Consider the following 21,319-nt stretch of genomic DNA (forward strand, 5'->3'; position numbering starts at 1 on the left):
GATAAAAATCATAAATAAAATTTGCCAAATCAGGATTCGATGTAAATAGTGTACATAAAACGTGTTTCCCTAAGTGTGAATGTGTGTGTGTAAATGTGTATATTTCTCTTGTGCCATGTTGATTTCATTTAATTTTGATCTGGTCGCGCACTCGCTGTGACGCGGATCACATTCATCGTTGTGTGTTGCCTTAAGAAATAATTTCATGCCCTTAAGGGAAAGTTTAATTAAATTAATTCAAGGAAGACTAGGAAGGAATTTAATTTTTTTTAATTAGCGAGATTTAAAAGGAAAGATCATCTCGTTACTTTGTGAAGGCACTCGATTTGTAAACAGAATTTATTTAACTAGCTCACACGTTGGTAATGTAAATTTCTAAAAATCTGAAATACTTTAAGATTAATTTAAATAGAAATGAAATGCAAAGATCAAAGGTAGAAATTTGTCAGCCGCATGATTGCTTTGAAACATTGTGAAAATAAGTCATTAATAATTAATTAAAAATCATTACTCTGAAATGCTAATGATGAACATTAGGTAAATGATGCGGTGGAGAATTAATAAGAACACGATCGTGTGACAATGAAACAGGTTAATTGAATGATAAAATAATAATAATAATAATTAAGATAATAATTAATTAATTTTGAGAATTTTGGAAACAGTTTTTCTTTGCTACTGAAGTTCATGTTGGTGTCATTGATCAATATTAAATACTGTAGATGACTAATTCAGTTGTGTACATCGTAAAAAAACCACGTGTTGAGATTACTTTAAATTGGTGCAACGTTGAACACATGTTTAGTTAATTCTTTCAGTCAAATGTTTGGTTTGAAAAGGCAAGTGGCCTAATTACTTCTTTGGTTTCATTTACAGCACAGTAGAGCTGGAGATATGAACACGTGTCACTCTAAATCGAGGAAGAAATCCGATATTATGAAAGCTCTGTTATGTTAAAAGAAAAAATATCATCAAGAATATTTTGTCGTCTGTCTGCTTATGTGAATAAATGTCAGAGTGTTGTTTTAATATTTCTTTTTATCCTGCTTGGTCATCAATCCTTAACAACCCTTAAATGCCTCTAGAAAGTGATAGCCAACGATCGAACGGTCCACCTTGGGATTCCTCGCTCGATGGCTGGGCTTAGCTCGGGAAAAATGGGGGCATTATAGTAAAGTGGATTTCATTTCAATCCAGTTTTCTATGATCCATTCACCGACATATTTAAATTCTTTCGGGTGGGAGATTTCGTTTTTGCTCTTTATGAGTTTATTGTTATAAAATCTTTGAAGTACTTTTTTTGGGAATGAATATCTAAAAATGTTAATGCTGCCCATTTTTAATGTTACCATTCTTCGTAACTGGCTGATCTACTGCAGTTGGCAATCTTCGTTCACAATAATATGTCTGGCTAGTGCTGTGGATCTATTTGCTTTGTGAGAGTATGTTACACTAGCTAGAGGATGGGATCTGTCGTACGTTTCTATGCATTTCATACTAACATCATATCGCACAAGGAGAAAAAGAAATTCAAAAGGGAAAACAAGACTGGATATGTCTCCGCCCAACAATGGCCGTCTGATTTATTTATGTCACTATGTTATGATCTCTCCACACGGAACCTATTCGCTCCTCTCCGTTCTCGTTTCGTCCCTTTGTATGCTCCACCATCCATTGTTCAACAAATCCCTCCGATATCCAGCCTGCCTCCTTTCCTTTCTACCCATCATACACACAGCGCGGTGCGACAGCAGGTCGTTGTCAAGGCACCATCACATATCCTTGTGGGTGACTGTCGAATTATGTTCCTTCGCATAACGCTTTCCTCTGATTTAATTATTTCGTATAGTCGTATTACTTATAAAGTTCACTCCCTGTGAATCAAACTTGGCCCTTGTCTTTCTTTGGCCAATACTTTCATTTTTTGAAGTGTCGGATCCCTTCCATTTTTCCCTCTGATTAATGTTAATAGAGGATGGCTGCCTAGTTGTACTTCCTCTTAAAACAACAATCACCATCACCACCGCCACCACCTTGTTGTCTTTCAATACTGTGCTTAGAAGGTCGAGGGTTCAAAGGGTAGTAAAAATTGAAATAAATCCATTCGACGCTTTATATTGTACCATGTCGGCTTGTAAAATATCTCCGATGACACACTTATATCAGATAAAATTAATTAAAATCTTAGCCTAATATCACCCAATCGAGTTCCGATTTCCTTATATGAAAACGCTTAAAAATAAAGCACTTTATTGGAAGGTTATTTATTTATTTATTTATTTATTTATTTATTTATTTATTTATTTATTTATTTATTTATTTATTTATTTAATAAATGTGCTACCAACAGAGACACACTCCAATTATAGGTGGCTTTTACAAATTATTTGACACAAATAACACAGAATTACCAAAACGAAGAAAATATGAAAATGCTACGTAAATGAGATGATAATGCTCTGTATGAAATGGAAGAAACAATATCTCATAGTAAGAAGCCTGTTAATACATCAGACAAACTAGATGTAACCGAATCTTGTAAATATTATACATATAAACAAATCACTTCGACGAGTAAAATTCTTGTAATGTATTTACATATGTGTCATATTCATAAGCAAAGTCAAGACTATATGGTACTTATTTATAAAGTTATTGTATGTTTCACACATGTTTCTTAAAAATACAGTTTTGAGACTGGAGTTATAAACAATTGCCGAAGTCTTAAATTTCCTTTTCTAACATTAAAGCACAACTCGTGAAGCAAACCATTATCGTCAATTAATGCATTAACAATCTTATAGAGATAAATTTGTTGAGCTATTACACGGCTACTGGCTAGCGATACGTATTTAAATTCATTCATTATTATTATTATTAATAGACAATCTTCTGCAACAGCTACAGGTTGCACAAGGGCAAAGAGTACCCGAACAACAGTAATAGGTCTAAATGAATGGATTAGCCCTACACGAGATAGTATTAAGTTAAATGTAGACAAAAGAGTGAGGCACATCAAACGTTTATCTGAGATCCGTAAGCACAGATCTTAAAGATAATGATGGACTTCTTGAGAGTATAGTAATGGTGACGTTATAGATGTAATCTCTGTTCAGCCTAACGGTATTGCAAAATTTGACAAAAAGTATTAAGTACGCTTCTTCGAGCACCTTACATCAATCCGATTGCAGATATGGATGAGAGCTTGTAGTTTTGAACTAAGTCCACCGTTTGTTCATAAATTCCTTTTTCCACATCGACCTCTTCTGGATAGTTTTCGTTTGTCTCAAATATATTTGCTGGATCAATGATGAAACCTTCAGAACAGGATGGATTAAAAGCGATGTCAATGCATCGGCTGGTTCCTCTGTTGGAGAGACCGTGCACTTCTTCAGAGATATTATAACTTTGTCCTCTCACAGCATTATCTATCACTGATCTGGCTACTATCTAGTGTGCGGTGCGGAGTAAATCACCACGTAGACAGGTTCCCAGGACATGTGAAATAGTTTCAAATTATCTGTGCCAATGCCGACAGAGGTTGCCTTGGAATCTTCCAAGCACAGTACGCACAGCAGAGACATTGGTATAAGTTTTTATTTGCCTGACGCCAATCACTGCAAAACAAGCCTTTATGATTATGAGCCCATGCATTCGCTGGGGTGTACTGTTTACATAGGACTACACCTTTACCTTTATACTCTTTCTTGCTCCAGGTGTCAAAAGATTTTCTTCTCAATTAGAGACGAACAATTCCTTGTATCTACAAAAGCATGCCTTTTGTCTCGAATAGATTCTGCCATTCAATGCCACGCGACTCCCGCTGATCTCTTGACATAACTTTCTCGTTGAGTGTAAGAAGGTGTTATTGGAAAAGTTCAATACACAATAGCAGCACACTGATATATATTACTTTCAACATAGCCACAATTCTGGTCCAAGCACTTGTTCCTATGGTAAACCAAGACAACGATGCCAGTTTTGCAGAAATCTGCGTCAAGTCCCGAAGCCACGTCATGAAAGCATCCTGAACAGCTGTATCATCGTTGAATCGCTTACAAACCACGTGCTTCTTCAACGATTCAAAGAGATGGAAATCACTGGGTGCCAAGTCAGGGCTGTAGGGAGGATCATCCAGTATTACAGAAAAGCTAATTCCGGTTAGATTAAACCGCTACAGTCTGCAGGTGATCCTCGAAGTCCATATCCCGTATAACATTCTCCATAATTTACACAATGCAATAACTTCAACTTTGCCAGACTTACAAGAACGCTGAAAAGAAGGGAGTAAAAGAAAATTAAAAACAGCCAGAATGTTTCAATGAATGAGGTAAAAATCGTCCACAAAGAATATTTATAAGGGGACATCCTACGAAATATTTGCAACAATACATCGATTACAGAGGAGACCACATTGGAGAAAATAGCTAGAATTTGTCACAAGTTCCGAGAACTCAATCTAAAATTTTAGAACTCATTTTAAAATATTTTTTACAAGTTGCAGTCTAATTCACAGTCATTCTCATTTCCCCAACTTAACGAGGTTAGTTAATTTTTTTTTCAGCTTTTCTCACATGGAATCGTAACAGATAGAAATATGTAATTTGAACTTGAACCTGTGTTCGACTTGTATTGAATAAATGGGTATATGACACATGCTTTAACTGAGACAAAAATATATTTATATATGACATGATTTATATCGTGACCTGAAACTTTTCAAAACTCGTATTTTTGTCAACTTTCGTTAATTTGTTACAAATATTCAGTGAAAACGTATAACTCGAAGTAAAAATGCAATTATAAAACAACAGAATGACGTACTTTATTCTAGGAATAACAAAATGTTATCTTCACAGTATTTCGCCGTCTTAGGAGAATGAATTAGTGAACATTAGTAGAGATTTTGAGTATGTGCAGATGCAAAATGGATGATGTTCATGGACTCTATATCTTAAAAATAGAAATGAAACTCATTCCCACGACGTTCATTTTATCGACAATAAACGAGAAGACCTGACTCAACAAATGAACAAATACGCAGTCCCCAAGTCAAGGCAATTCATAATTTAAGATTCAATCCCCAACCCTGCCAGAAATTGAACTTGGTGCCCTCTGAATAGGAGGTCATTCCAATGAACATTCAGCCTAGGAGCCGGACGTAGGCAATAAAGAAGCTTGGTCTGTCGAGATGACTGCTGCCCAACAACATGGGATGTAGATTTTGGAGTGTCACATAGTATGACGTCATCCTCAGCCGTATTGCTTGGCTTTCTTGATCGAGCCACTGCCTCTCGTATCAGACATCTGCCCAGTAGATCTCATGAAGCTGAGTGAACCTCGTTTCAGCCTTTAGACCAGAATTCGTATCCGAAACCTGCGGATAACAGGTGCCCACCCTTCTCATACACCATGAGGCTGGCACTCTGTAAAACACAAATTCATGTTCACACTTTAATAAATTATTTAAATGTTTAAAAATATAAAATCTACTAATGAAACTAATCGTTAGCATATGATGCTGTAAAAGAATAAGGAAAAATCTACAATTTCAATCCAATCTTCACCAACGTTGGTATTCATGATTTTCATGGCCCGATCATTCAAGGTATCATCTATATATATAAAATAAGAGTTTTGTCTGTACATTGCTCAGAATTTGAACAGAATGGTATTTCTGTATCGGTCATGTCCACAGTAACAAGAAAATGCATTTTTTTACTTTTCCGTAATGTCTGTCTGTCTGTCTGTCTGTCTGTCTGTCTGTCTGTCTGTCTGTCTGTCTGTCTGTCTGTCTGTCTGTCTGTCTGTCTGTCTGTCTGTACACGCATCAATAGAAAAGGGCTGAAGAGAATTTAATGAAAATCGGTATGTAATGTCGGGTGATGAACCACTGCAATCTGGGCTACAAATTATTTTATTCACGTTGAGTGAAATGGTAGTTTAGGGGAAGGCCTGAAATGTAATTCTCAATAAATAAGTTATTTATGTTATTAGTGCCAACGGTCGTAGCCGTGTTGAAACCCCGGATCCCGTGAGATCTCCGAATTTAAGCAGCATTGGGCGTGGTCAGGAGTTGGATAGGTTGCCACGCGCTGTTGGTGGGGGGTAGGGGAATGGAGGAGCGGAAAGGAACTGGCCACCCTACCGCACGTAAACTCCGGCTCAGGAACACCTCTGCGGAGGTTCGGACCTGCCTTCGGGCAGAATAACCCTTACCTACCTATGTTATTAGTGGTCGTATCGATAAATACTACATAACTAACATAACTTTAGTTATGCCGTAAGTTAGTAGTAGTTATGTAAGAAGTTATTAAATTTCCGATCACTTATTGTCTTATACATTGTTAGCGTACCTCATATAATCAGAGATATTTATGAATTTGGATTTTTGTTACTAGGTCCATATCAGCGCCGAGTCACCAGAAAATGGGTAAACAGAATTTAGTGAAAATCGGTATGTAAAGTCTGAGAATAAGGAACTACAGTCTATGATATCAATAATTTTGTAAGACACCCTAATATCACAGAGTCGAAAGAAAAGTAATGTGAAGGCCTGCAATATAGAAAGCTCATAAACTTTATCAACAATAACATTACATTGACCATTGTTTGTTGTGATGTGCTTTTTGTCTTCTGTTTCCTCTCATTCCCGATAGATAGGATTACTGCAGCGTACCAAGGTTCTTTTAATTTGCTTGACGTCGCACCGACACAGGTAGGTCTTATGGCGACGATGGGGTAGGAAATGAATAGTGGTGTGAAGGAAGCGGCCTTGGCTTTAAGGTACAGCCTGGTGTGACTGGTGTGAAAATGGGAAACCACGGAATAACATCTTCAGGGTTGCCGGCAGTGGGGTTCGAATCCACTATCTCCCGGATGCAAACTCACAGCTGCGCGCCCCTAACCACACGGGCAACTCGCCTGGGCGTACCGACTGTAACAGCCTGCCTGTATAATGGCGGGAAGTAGCTGGGGAGTAAGATAACTTTCGTCTTTAGCATGCCATTCCTCTGGTTCATACATTTTCTGATATATCTGGTACGTAACACACTGGTCCATCATAGTATTCGAGCTATTCAATCCCTACTCTGAGGCACTGATTGGAATGAGTAGTGTGCATATTTAACGGAATAATGACAGAGGAGTGTTCACGGCAGTCTGCGACCTGGTTATTCCAGCTCTGGAACTTTGGACTCTTAGATCGGCACTGTAGTACTGTTCGTTGAAAGTGAGGAAGTGTGCGGTTTTTCATTTGATCGAGTATTTTATATGTTAACATTGCTTTCAATCGCTACATTCCTACTGACGTTTTTGTAGTGACCTATGTTAAATTCAGTTAGGAAAACCACAAAGTAAGTCTTTCTGAGAATCCCGTAGCGAAGCACGGGTACATCAGCTAGTATTAAATAATACTTTTACGACAATTACTATTTTCAGTTGATTGTTAATAAGTTGTTATTAATCATTTCATTCATTATGATATGTAATGTAGGCCTACCCTTCCTGGGTTAATTATTTATATATTGTTCCGAATGTTTATTTCATTGTACACAAGAAGGATTTTAACAAAGTGAATCAATTACTTATCTTAAGAAAAACCCACCTTAAGATTTAAAAAATAAATGTCTTCTAATTTTCAAAATATTTTTTCAGGATTAATTATTAATTATGTTTCCTTAAAAATTAATGAAAATAAGGAACACAATGTTCTTGAAAAATTGGTTGAATGTTTTATCAGTTGAACACTATATCAGTAAAACTTAAGTATATGGGAAACAGTAAAGATCAAAAACACGGCATTCGCAGTACATATGTTGATTGAATTCCGACCTGTCTTATGGTTTTATTAGTGTTCTCCTGCTCACTTAATTACTATTTTCCAGTATATATTAATTTATTATTCGGGAGCCTCCGTGGCTAAGGCGGCAGCGCGCCGGCCTCTCACCGCTGGGTTCCATGGTTCAAATCCCGGTTACTCCATGTGAGATTTGTTATGGTCAAAGCGGAGGTGGACGGGTTTTTCTCCGGATACTTCGGTTTTCCCTGTCATATTTCATTCCAGTAACACTCTCGAATATCACTTCATTTCATCTGTCATTGCCCCAGAGGAGTGTGACAGGCTTCGGCAGCCGGCACAATTCCTATCCTCGCCTCTAGATGGGGGCTTCATTCATTTCATTCCTGAAATGAAATGGCGTATGGCTTTTAGTGCCGGGAGTGTCCGAGGACATGTTCGGCTCGCCAGGTGCAGGTCTTTTGATTTGACCCCCGTAGGTGACCTGCGCGTCATAATGAGGATAGAATGATGATGAAGACAACACACACACTCAGCCCCGTGTCAGCGAAATTAAACAATGATGGTTAAAATTCCAGGCCCTGCCGGGAATCGAACCCGGGACCCCGTGACCAAAGGCCAGCACACTAACCATTTAGCTACGGAGCCAGACATTTCATTCCTGACCCGATCTAATGAGTGGAAACAGGCTGTAGATTTTCATTTCATTAATTTATTATTCGCTGATTGACCAAGTAGGAGCACTGTAAGTGCAATTATACATTCTGGCGTTTACTCAGTTTTCTATTGATCCAATAGGTGTTCATTAGCTCGGTGTGTCGAACACGACGTTCATCCGACCACTCTGCATCAGTTGTCAACTTCACGTCCCAAAAGTCACGATGCTTGTTCTGGATAGGTCTCGTTTGTGGGTGTCATCTGGTCGTAGCCGCATTTCTTAGAAGTATTTCTTGAAGTTAACCTACCAGGGAATTGATGTCTTTGGTTTTGAATCAAAATTATTAAAATACGTTTTGTCCATTGAGAGTCGTCCATCCGTCGTAAGTGACCTAGGAAGCGACCCCTGTGTTTGCCCATAATGTCCGTGATCTTCTCTACCTTAGAATAGATTTCTTGTCAGGATTTTCTTAGGTATATCCCGTTTTTGTAGTTTGGGCCAAGAATGTTGTAGAGAATCTTTCCCTCTTTTTTGCTTTAACTTAGCGAGCGCACAGTTCTGAAAGAGTAAGGGCGTCTGACGCATAGAAATATATTTATATTAAAATGTGACAGATTAATAAGCAGAATTTTGAAGAAGCTTTGGAAACAAAATCAACAACCTGTCTGGATAAATGAAATAAAAGAAAAAATGAAAGAATTAGACATAACACAGGAGGATTTAAAGAATAAATCAAACGAAGTAAATAAAGTGAAGAATAGTAAAATTAGATTCCTACCAAAATGTGATAAAAGAGAAACACTTCAGAGGGTATTTTCAGAAGAAGAACGACAAATAAGATCAGATAGAATGAAGAAATACTGGAAGAACAGAAAAGAATAAAACCATAAATCATCATAGAAGACCGTACAGAAATTGACTACATTGGTTCAATGCGGCGGTAAAAGCACAATAATAATAATAATAATAATAATAATAATAATAATAATGATAATAATAAATGTGTCTATAACCTTAATCTTCACATTCATACAAAATAAAAATGTCTTCTAATTTACTTGCACTAGCACTGTGATTCATATCCTCATTATTATACGTAGAATTTGAATTTTCATTTCCATGAGAGTTTCCACTTTCAGAAACATTCTTAGAGGCATGTTGCCTGAAAACATTCTCTTTTTTGACCAACGAGTGTTACTTCTTGGCACTCTGAAAAAAATTATATCACACAACACTAATTTCATTTCATTGAGCTATCAGAGTTGGTAACATACACTGACTGACAGAGCAAATGCAACACCAAGGAAGAGTGGTTCGAAAGGGATGAAAGTTGGGGAAAAAACAGAGTTGGCACGGAAGAATAATTGATGTTTATTTCAAACCGATATGCAGGTTATCCTGCTGAAACAGAGCATTGGGCAGCCCCTGAAGGTACGGGAGTGCCACCGGCCGCAGCACATGCTGCACGTAGCGGTGGGCATTTAACGTGCCTTGAATACGCACTAGAGGTGACGTGGAATCATACGCAATAGCGCCCCAAACCATGATGCCGCGTTGTCTAGCGGTAGGGCGCTCCACAGTTACTGCCGGATTTGACCTTTCTCCACGCCGACGCCACACTCGTCTGAGGTGACTATCACTGACAGAACAGAAGCGTGACTCATCGGAGAACACGACGTTCCGCCATTCCCTCATCCAAGTCGCTCTAGCCCGGCACCATGCCAGGCGTGCACGTCTATGCTGTGGAGTCAATGGTAGTCTTCTGAGCGGACGCCGGGAGTGCAGGCCTCCTTCAACCAATCGACGGGAAATTGTTCTGGTCTATATTGGAACAGCCAGGGTGTCTTTCACATGCTGAAGAATGGCGGTTGACGTGGCGTGCGGGGCTGCCACCGCTTGGCGGCGGATGCGCCGATCCTCGCGTGCTGACGTCACTCGGGCTGCGCCTGGACCCCTCGCACGTGCCATATGTCCCTGCGCCAACCATCTTCGCCACAGGCGCTGCACCGTGGACACATCCCTATGGGTATCGGCTGCGATTTGACGAAGCGACCAACCTGCCCTTCTCAGCCCGATCACCATACCCCTCGTAAAGTCGTCTGTCTGCTGGAAATGCCTCCGTTGACGGCGGCCTGGCATTCTTAGCTATACACGTGTCCTGTGGCACACGACAACACGTTCTACAATGACTGTCGGCTGAGAAATCACGGTACGAAGTGGGCCATTCGCCAACGCCGTGTCCCATTTATCGTTCGCTACGTGCGCAGCACAGCGGCGCATTTCACATCATGAGCATACCTCAGTGACGTCAGTCTACCCTGCAATTGGCATAAAGTTCTGACCACTGCTTCTTGGTATTGCATTTGCTCTGTCAGTCAGTGTATGAAATATAAAAGTAAGATAGTATTAATCAAAATAGTCCCAGAACAAATCTTATTGTAAAATGTGGCTTGACCTTCTACTGAGCTATTTGAATGTCTAAACATTTAAAATTTAAAACCCTTAACCCCAGGACTGCCAAATATCGCTCTTGCGACGGAGTGTAATATCACTAGAATGTCAACGCATAGTACATGCATTCGCTTAATCAGCTATAATATAATTTATTTTCACTAATGCTATTATAACAAGTAAGACATTAAAGACATAGCTTCAAGTCTTTCGTCACACATTTCTCATTAGCCACGAATGACTCAGTCAAGTTCAGAGTAGATATAAAGTAAGCTGCCATTTCCTCACCCTCCGCCCCCCTACCCCAAGGTCTTAGTTTTTATGCAACTTCGCGCTCGCTCGCTGTTGCTGTTAGTTTCTGTGAATTACTTTCGTTATCTTTCGACCGATTATTGAGTTTTTATATATTTTTAAGAGTAATTGTGGGATGCAGCACTTCTGGAGACATACGAGGCCTAGCAGTAAAGAAAACTCACCGAGAATGACTCCGAGTAGTGCTCGGTGACTGTTGGGACTGTCTGCAGCTCGGGACTATGAATTCTTTTGTGTTTTCATTTCTGTGCGTACCTTTGGAAACTTAATTTTTTAACTAGAGTATTTTTTTGTATATAGTACCGGTAATGTTTAAAAATGAGAGTCTTTTTACGAAAATAAAAACATTAATTTTTCCAAAATTGTCATTGATAATCACCAGATAAGTCAGTAAATTATCCAATATTTACAGTATATGAACATTTCTCGAGAAATATGCTGTGCTGCTAGTCTAACTTTTCTCTGTCTAAGTGTGCCTTAAATTGTTTAAAGAATATTTGTGCAATGCATAAGAAAATGGCCTAGCATTAATTATTAATTTATTTATTTATTTATTTATTTATTTATTTATTTATTTATTTGTTTGTTTGTTTGTTTGTTTGTTTGTTTGTTTGTTTGTTTGTTTGTTTGTTTGTTTGTTTGTTTGTTTGTTTGTTTGTTTGTTTGTTTGTTTGTTTGTTTGTTTGTTTGTTTGTTTGTTTGTTTGTTTGTTTGTTTGTTTGTTTGTTTGTTTGTTTGTTTGTTTTTTTATTTATTTATTAGTCTTTAGTAGTGGCGAAGTTAGGACATCATTGTACAAAAAACTGTGGCGAATATTAAACATTTTAAAAGAAACCAATTTGTAATCATAATTCAAAATAAATTCAACTTAATAATTATAACCAATATGTAGGCTTACATTTCATTTGTCAAACACGTAATGAGATTTAATGAAAATTAAGTTTAAATTAGTTTAGTGAAAATTAACTGAATTATACACAAAGACACTCGCCATCATTCACTCATCAAGATTCACGCCGTTGGCTTATGCATCTAAGAGGTACTTCCCGTAGGAAGACTTGAAAGACTGTAATGAGTTACTGCTGCGGATGTTATTTGGAACATAGTTCTCGTCGTAATAAAAATGAGCGGTTAAAGGCAGCCAACCTGCTAAAGGGAATGGCATTGTAGTAACAGAGCATATACTGCATTATGCTGGAGAAAAGAGAAAAGGTGTGTAAAGTTTGATGACAGACAGTGGGGAGTTGTCTCAGTTAGTGATCTGAACACCAACACAGCTACATGAAGATTTCTGTTTTCTTAAAAAAACACTCGACACTTGTAGGGTTAAGGAAGGTTTATAAATTGGAAATTAATTTTTAAATGTTGCACATACTCTATGGAATATAATAAATTACACAAGGAAATAACAATTTTCAAAACATTTCAGGAATTCCGTGTTAACGCCCCCATGTTAAAATTATTGAACTTGAAGACATGTTGCTCATGAGGTCCTGTCTTATTTCTGGAGCACTGTCCCTGTAGGAACGTTTATCTTCTCTAGTTGCCCTGCAGACAGCTCGCAGCTCGTCAATTTGCCGCCCGTTTCCTTCACAAAAGCAGCTTACTCTAACTCCTAGTAATTTGTCGTCCCTTTTCCGTCCACTATCGTGAACACTTATCTCGGCTGTCACGTGTTTCCCAAGGCCGCACTCATACGGACACCATGAGAGGAGGCTATCAAATTTAACTGCAGTAATCTACACTACTGTGTGTGTTCCTGTCCGCAAAGTACAGCGTATCTCTCATCTCTGTAATACTGGTAACCACAGCAGTACCCTTCATATCCTTTATATACTGGTATACGGACGAGAGGAGACATACTGGGATAAGAATATAGACACCCCCGTTTGCTCAATTCTATGCTCGGTTCTTTCATCAATTTTCGTCAATGTTTCGGAATCTGAGAAATGTAAAAATATTTCGACATGTTCACCGTAAAATTCAAGAACCTGTCTCGCTTGCAGGGAGGATCCCAAGGAATGCCGCTGTGAAAACCGCGGTGCGCTAGGTGCTTCCATTCGGAAGTTATATCAAACAAGTTTTGCCGTGATTTTCCCCACACTTGTCTAGAAAGACCAAACCAAACCAAAACCCATGGCAATACAGCCCTTGAAGGGCTCAGCACGAAGGCCTGCAGATTAAGAGGTGTCGTGTGGTCAGCACGACGAATTCTCTCAGCCGTTATTCTTGGCTTTCTAGACCGGGGCCGCTATCTCACCGTCAAATATCTCCTCAATTGTAATCACGTAGGCTGAGTGGACCGCAAACCAGCCCTCAGGTCCAGGTAAAAATCCCTGACCTGGGCGAGAATCGAACACGGGGCCTCCGGGTAAGAGGCAGGCACGCTACCCCTACACCACGGCGCCGGCTGTCTAGAAAGAACAAAAGCCCAAAAATGGTCCGCTGTTTGCAAAATAATTTTTCAAGGGATATTTCATCCTTATACGGTAATTTAAAATATATAATTCAACAATAAATCAAAATTGCATCACCGTTATTTTGCATTTGATTTTCAAAGTCAAAAATATATGTTTCCATGAAAAACTATAAAATTTTCTAAAAGGATTAATCATCATTTTAAAAACGCCCAGATTGAACAAAATAATCTCTATTTTTCCAATGTTAATAAACATTAAAAAACATCGCTATATCACCTAATAATAAGGAGACAGGGACCCATATGTTTAAATCATAGTGTGTCCCTAAACATTCTGGTAAAACTGTATAGTCAATAGAGCTCGGATTTGTATGCAGTAATAGGTCAGAATGTAAAACTTCTGAAGCGAGTAACAAGTATACGCTAGCCTGCACAACGGCTATGCTATGGGATTTGTATAAACATAAGTGATAAGGCCCATCAGAGAATTTATGATACTCTGGCTACATTAAGGAAGAGCGGACTTTATAATACTTCCTAATAACCATTTTTTTTTTGCTAGGGGTTTTACGTCGCACCGACACAGATAGGTCTTATGGCGACGATGGGATAGGAAAGGCCTAGGAGTTGGAAGGAAGCGGCCGTGGCCTTAATTAAGGTACAGCCCCAGCATTTGCCTGGTGTGAAAATGGGAAACCACGGAAAACCAAATAACCAAATTAGTTTGCATTCTAACCTATTACTGTCTAAATATCCAAGGACTAACAATCAGTGTGATATATAACGTACTGTGTATTAATTACATTTCAGGGTATAACAAGTTAGTGTGACAGCGGGAAAAGTCATAATATTCACAGATACGTCTCTTCCACTAAGATATGAGTAACCTATGGCTCACCGCATTAAGGTTAGGAAGAATATGGCCTGTTTATACTTTGGAGAACAGCTGTCATGGATATTTAATTACTGATTTCATCAGCATTTTGTATTGTTTATATGATTTGTTACCAGTATAGACAAGTTCTTGGCAATCACATGTTCCTTGTATTATTATGCTTCTCTATAGGTTAATAACCGGCACCTCAAAGCGCTGCTTAGAAATGAGTGGGATGGGAAGAGGGGTAAGCGGAGTTGTCAGTTTTCTTTCTGCAGTTCAGTGTATTTTATTATTATTTCAAGTTTGCTGCTCACGCTATATTTATTTTTTGGTTGCAGATTGTGAGTTCCTTGGCAGGCTACCCAAATCACTTACATAGAACCTGTGCAATATGTAATAACGATACGACAAGACACGGCAACCCAGCACGTCACTCCACGCGGAGTTGACAAGAAACTGTCATCCAGCATTCTCAGGTTTCATTAGGTATCATATGGCTCTCACTGGTGAGGCTTGAGTCAACTGAAGCTGTCATTGGTGCGGCAAAAGACAAGTAATATCAAAGCCGCACCGCATGTTAACGTACAGAGAAGCACAATAATAAACTCGGCAACGGTACAAGGGATAATCTATGAAACGGAAATGCATAAATCTTACCTCCTATTACATGTAGGCGAGATACTGCACTGTTAGATTATCAACCCAGAGGATGCTTGGACCCTCAAATAACACTACCAGAGGTTATGTGATTATGCTGTTGGTGGTGGTGATTATTACTGTAAGAGGAAGTACGACTGGGTAACCGTCCTATTGGGAAACCGGAAAAACCAAAGGTTGCCCTAAAACTAGGCGTACTAGGCAAGATGAGGAGTGAGGTACTTTTCCATTATTTTCCTTGCTAGGTCAGTATAATTGAGCCTACGAGTAGCACCTTCCGTGACAGACATACTAGTTCTATTCCGAATATCACTACTCAGCACCACAACAGTTACCATATTATATATAGCTTCTTTCGAGTTGACACCCTTAGGCAACCTGCGCGTCTGTGAGGATTGGGAAAGATGAATTCAGTACACCAATTCCCATAGCCATAGGAATTAACCAATGAAGGTTAAAATCCCCGACCCGGACGAAAATCGAAAACGGGAACTCTTGGACCATCCATGATGGCAGAAAGCTTCCATACTGTAACAGCCGTAAATGAGACTGAGACTTGTGTGGAAGCTACATTTTGCTGGGAACTGTGCCAAGGGTCAAATGCCAAAGTACTGCATCCATCAAGAAATGGCAACAGATGGTATCTTATAGGATAGATAGATAGATAGATAGATAGATAGATAGATAGATAGATCGATAGATAGATAGATAGATAGATAGATAGATAGATAGATAGATAGATAGATAGATAGATAGATAGATAGATAGATAGATAGATAGATAGATAGATAGATAGATAGATAGAAGTGCTCACTGTTAGGGACCAAGTAATACTTCTTTAGTTTTGAGAAAAACATCGCGAAACGGAATACATTTTTCAAGAGTGTCACGTGAAGGAATGCTGTTCTCGGGTGAAATTATTCAATAATGTGTCACTTCCATAATTTAACACAAATAATACTTCCTTACTAACTCGGAATACTTAAGGTACTTCTACGATATCTATGATTATCACCTTTTCTTTATACACTAGGGCTAATATAGCAACTCTCCATCCATTTGGTGTAGCTCTTTCATGCAAACAGCAATCAAATAAGTACCTAAGATATGATACAGTACTATATGCCAACCAATAGTCTTTAGTATGCATCGATATCCAAATAGTGGTGATTATTGTTTTAATAGGAAGTACAACTAGGCAACCATCCTATTGGGAAACAGTAAGAAGCGAAATCTTATCAATTCCAGATGCTTTCCTAGCTTAAAGCTTGTGTATCTTATTATAAATGTATTAGTTATCCTAGGTAAATTTCAATACTTCGTTAGTAGGCCCACTAGTCACCTCTGGCCATTATTCTTATAACCAACAATCTTTACACACTACGGACTGAATATTTCTGCCTTCTGTATATCCTCACATACACACTCCCCTTGTCCATTAATGATACGTGGAATATCCTTCTTGGAACCTGTTTCTGCATTAATGTACCTATACATACACTTCCATTTTTCACTACTAATAGTATGTGACTGTATCGGCTCTTAAGATCATCATCATTATTATTACTATTATTATTATTATTATTATTATTATTATCATCGTAAGAGTGGAGTGTCGTGGCTATGGAGTCAAGCTCTGCATTTGGGAGATGCGTGGGTTCGAATCCCAACGCCGCCTGACGAGAGAACAGTTTTATATGGTTTCCCATTTTCACTTTCAGGCAAATACCGGGACACTTCCTATTCAAAGGCGATAGCTGATTACTTTCACCTCCATACCCAACTTCCATTCATCATTATTAGTTCGTCAGCTAAGGTTGGTGTCACGAAGGGCATCCGGCTCTAAAACTTGCAATATAAATTAATCTCGCCTTATCCCCGAATGCGTAAGAACAAACAGGACTTAGGGGTAGACATAAATTTATTATTATTATTATTATTGCCTCTTTTTAAGTTCATCCTTCATTCATTTAAGAGCTATTGTAACTACTCCTTTATTTAATTCAATAGAAATTGTGTATGTGTGCAATAGATCTAAACAAAAATTACTGTAGGATATTTAAGCGTAAAACTGTTACCGACACTTGAAACCCAGCAAATCTTTTTTTCATCCACGATACGAGCAGAAATGAAGAGAGAAAACTGTTGAATTATTTTCCAATACAGCGGTCACAAGTCGTACTGGGTCTCTGCCAACTCACGTACAGTCGGTCTGCATTGTCATTAACTCACCATGCAGAACCAAAGCCTACTAGATACTAGAAGGCCTGGACAGAAAGCCAATTTCTTGCATTAAAAGCGGATTAATAGTTTTTCTCTTTTCCACCGCTAGGTTCGCGTTTATGTTCTATTGTTTGGCGTGAATTCTATGATGATGTGTGTTACTGCAACATGTTTTATAAGAAGAAATAATATATTAAACTTTATTTTATACGGTAAGGCCTTATCTAACGTGAAATATGAAGAGTTTTGTCGTTTTTAATTTATTTGGTCTCACGATTTGCAATATATGGATGGTTGCTGAGATGCATTTACAGTAACATTTGTTTAGTTATGTGCTTCCAAATTATCATCGAGGTGGTGGTGGTGATTATTGTTTAAAGAGGAAGTACAACTAGGCAACCATCCTCTATATAACACTAATCAGAGAGAAAAACTGGAAGGGGTCCGACACTTCGAAAAATGAAAGTATCGGCCAAAGGAAGACAAGGGCCATGAAGGGCGTGAAAATAAAAGACTCCTTAGCCCTCGGAAACCTAATAGCGTAGGGGTCGGCAAAGAACTAGAGTTGACCAAGGAAGGTCGGATAGGATATATGAAAGTCAGGAGCCTGGCACAAGTAAGTGGAAGAAATGCCAGGACTCAGTTAAGGGCCCCGTGGTTGCCAACACACGTTCAAAATTTCAGAGCCCCTGGGGCCAATTACCGTCAAGTTTCTCTTTCCATTCTGTAGGTTAAGATGGTTTATTGCCGGGCTGAGTGAGTCAGACGGTTGAGGCGCTGGCCTTCCGACCCCAACTTGGCAGGTTCGATCCTGGCTCAATCCGGTGGTATTTGAAGGTGCTCAAATACGTCAGCCTCCTGCCGGTAGATTTACTGACACGTAAAAAGAACTCCTGCGGGGCAAAATTCCGGCACCTCGGCGTCTCCGAAAACCGAAAAAGTAGTTAGTGGGACGTAAAGCCAATAACATTATTTATTATTAACATTATTATGATGGTTAATTTTGCGTGCCTAACTGCACATCTGACACAGCGAAGAAATATACACAAATATAAATTTTCATCTTTTTTCTAAAGATCCGAGTTTACGGGAGAAATGGAGGCCTGCTATTTCCGGACAGGGCAGCAGAAAAGTATCTCTTCCGGCTCCTAATGATAACTCCAGAACATGTAGCTTGCACTTTGTCGAATCAGATTACGGTGTAAGTACTGTGAGGGGAATTCTGCCTCCCCGACAAAGTGCCGATGCAAATTCTTCTTATTAAAAATGTATTAATATTTACAACGCGGGCGTTAGGATATCTCGGAAAATGTAAACTTGTCCGAAAGCTGAAATTCCTTACCGCTCCAAAGTTTAAAAAGACGTTTCAGTGCCGCGACTGTGATCAAGCACACATCACATACGTTATACTTACATTTTTCAGGCCTGTTCTTGATAATAACGCAAAGAAAGTGACTAATGACTGTGATTTATTAAACAAATTCAAGAGCAAGCCTCTGAGCAGAAAAGTGTTGAAATTATAGAATTAGGGAAAAATCGGGTCAGTACTTCTATTTAGGCCTATTTCCCTATTCTTTACTCCTTTGTGATAAACAAGTGCAAAATGAAAGAACTCTATGAAGTGTAATGTGTTCTAAGTTGTTTTGTATATTTATATCTCATTCACACGGGACATAATGATAATCAAAATGTATTATTTCGCGTTATTGTACGAATATTCAATATAAGGATATAGACAGAACATGAGAACAATAGAACATAAACGCGATCCAAGCGGCCATTGCCTGAACTACATCGTTCGCCCAGAAATGTGTCGGCTTGTCCAGGCCTTCTATTATAGCGTAGGCAACGGCAGAACTCACAGCGTAATTCACTCAGCCTACGATTTCATTTAGTGTAGTGCACTGCGGTCTGTGTTTGCAGGAGCGAACTTGCAATAACGAGACGAAGTCTTAACATTTATTTTTAATTAATATAAAAATGTGCGTAGATTAGAATATATCGTCGTTGAGCGTGCAAAAACCGCTATGTCAAATATTTCAGCTTAGAACTTGGCTGGTAAGAATCTGTCATCGAAGGTTCAATATTATGTGATGATTTCCAAAGAATTCTCCCTCTTGATGCCTCCGTGACTCAGGTGGCTCTGGGTTCCGTGGTTCAAATCCCGGTCACTGCATGCGAATTTCGTACTAGACCAAGCGAAGCCGGGACACGTTTTTCTCCGGGTACTCCTGCTTCTCCTGTCATCATTCATTCCAGCAGCATTCTCCAATATAATTTCATTTTATCTGTCAGTCATTAATCATTGCCTCAGAAGTGTACGATAGGCTTCGATAGCCGGCACAATTCCTATCCTCGCCGCTAGATGGAACTTCATTCATTCCACTCCTCACCCGGTCGAATGACTGGAAACAGGCTGTGGATTTTCATTTTTTCTCGTTCTTGATGATATATGTGCTGTGGGTCAGTATCTCTGCCGCAACATTATCACATAGCGATTTTTTCAGGCGTCACGATGACATTATTAAAACAAATATATTCTTACGCGGCATCTAGAAGTTAGTACCGTGCGAGTTGGCGTGCAGTTAGGGGCATGCAGCTGTGAGCTTGAATCCGGGAGATAATGGGTTAGAGCCCCACTGTCGGCAGCCCTGAAGATGGTTTTCCGTGGTTTCTTATTTTCACACCAGGCGTATGCTGGGGCTGTACCTTAATTAAAACCATGGCCGCTTCCTTCCCACTCCTAGGACTTTCCTATCCCATCGTCGCCATAAAACCTCTCTGTGTCGGTGCGACGTTAAGCGAACTGTAAAAAAAAAAAATGTTACTCTACTGTAGTAGCTTTCCTTTTAATTTTTTCATGGTTCGGTTCTTGCTATGTCACGTATTTTAGACTGGCGTGAGATGTAATATGGGAGACATGATAGCCGAGTGGCAATGTTACTAATTTCTGACCATGGTGGCTTCGTGATCACCAGTTTCACGCAGAATGTCTATCCGAGTGACGTGAAATTCCATTCCTAAAGTCCCTCGTATATTCACCGAGATCCAGATCGCGAATGCCTTGGCGAGTAGCCCAAACGGTCTCATTAATAACTTTTACAAACATTGTTGAATTTGTGATCTAATTTACTCACATAAATATATCGAAAACTGTCGTTTTACGTTAAAATAAGTTTTGTAATTTTAGGTGAGTTTTTATATCGTGATCGTTACCACGGGACCTCAAGTTTCACATAGAATCCAAAACACAGAGACGTGACATTTTCATTTTAAAAAAATTGACTGGGATTTGCTGAGACAGAAAGCAAGGCCACGTTAATGAAACAACAGAGACTCGAGATGATGGTTTAAATAATCGACATCGTAAAAAGAGGAAGAAAATATGGTCTTTTAATGATGTTCTTTCAGATTATTATTCATCCTTGGAAAAATTTAAAAGTATCAGAATTCTAAGTCAGGTGAATAGGAGGAATGTTGACAAACAGAAAATCTGGGACCAGTAAGGATTGATGTGCAAGCACCTTTCATAGAAAAAGTACCACATTCATTCCGCTGGGAGATGGCCTTCGACATCTGAGCATCTACTGACAAGCGCATGTGTATAATCATTGGTCCACCAAAGTGCTAATATCAGCAATTGATTCTAGGATTTTTTTAATGTACCGGTCCCGCTTGAAAACTTTTAAACTCTCCCCCGCGTACTCACCACACAATCATAGTAGCATTGTAAAAGTGTCCGTAGATGATTTTCCCAAACGGCGACCACATTACTTCCGTTGGGATTCAATTATGTGATCTACGTGGTCATATCTGGAATTAGCATTATCTAGCGGCGATGGACGACTAAGCTTTTTTGCCGTTTCAGTTTCCAAGTTATATTTTGTCTACACGTATGCAGTTTTAGAAGACACGGTCAATTTC

This window comes from Anabrus simplex, chromosome 9, assembly GCF_040414725.1.
Source record: "Anabrus simplex isolate iqAnaSimp1 chromosome 9, ASM4041472v1, whole genome shotgun sequence".
NCBI lineage: Eukaryota > Metazoa > Arthropoda > Insecta > Orthoptera > Tettigoniidae > Anabrus > Anabrus simplex.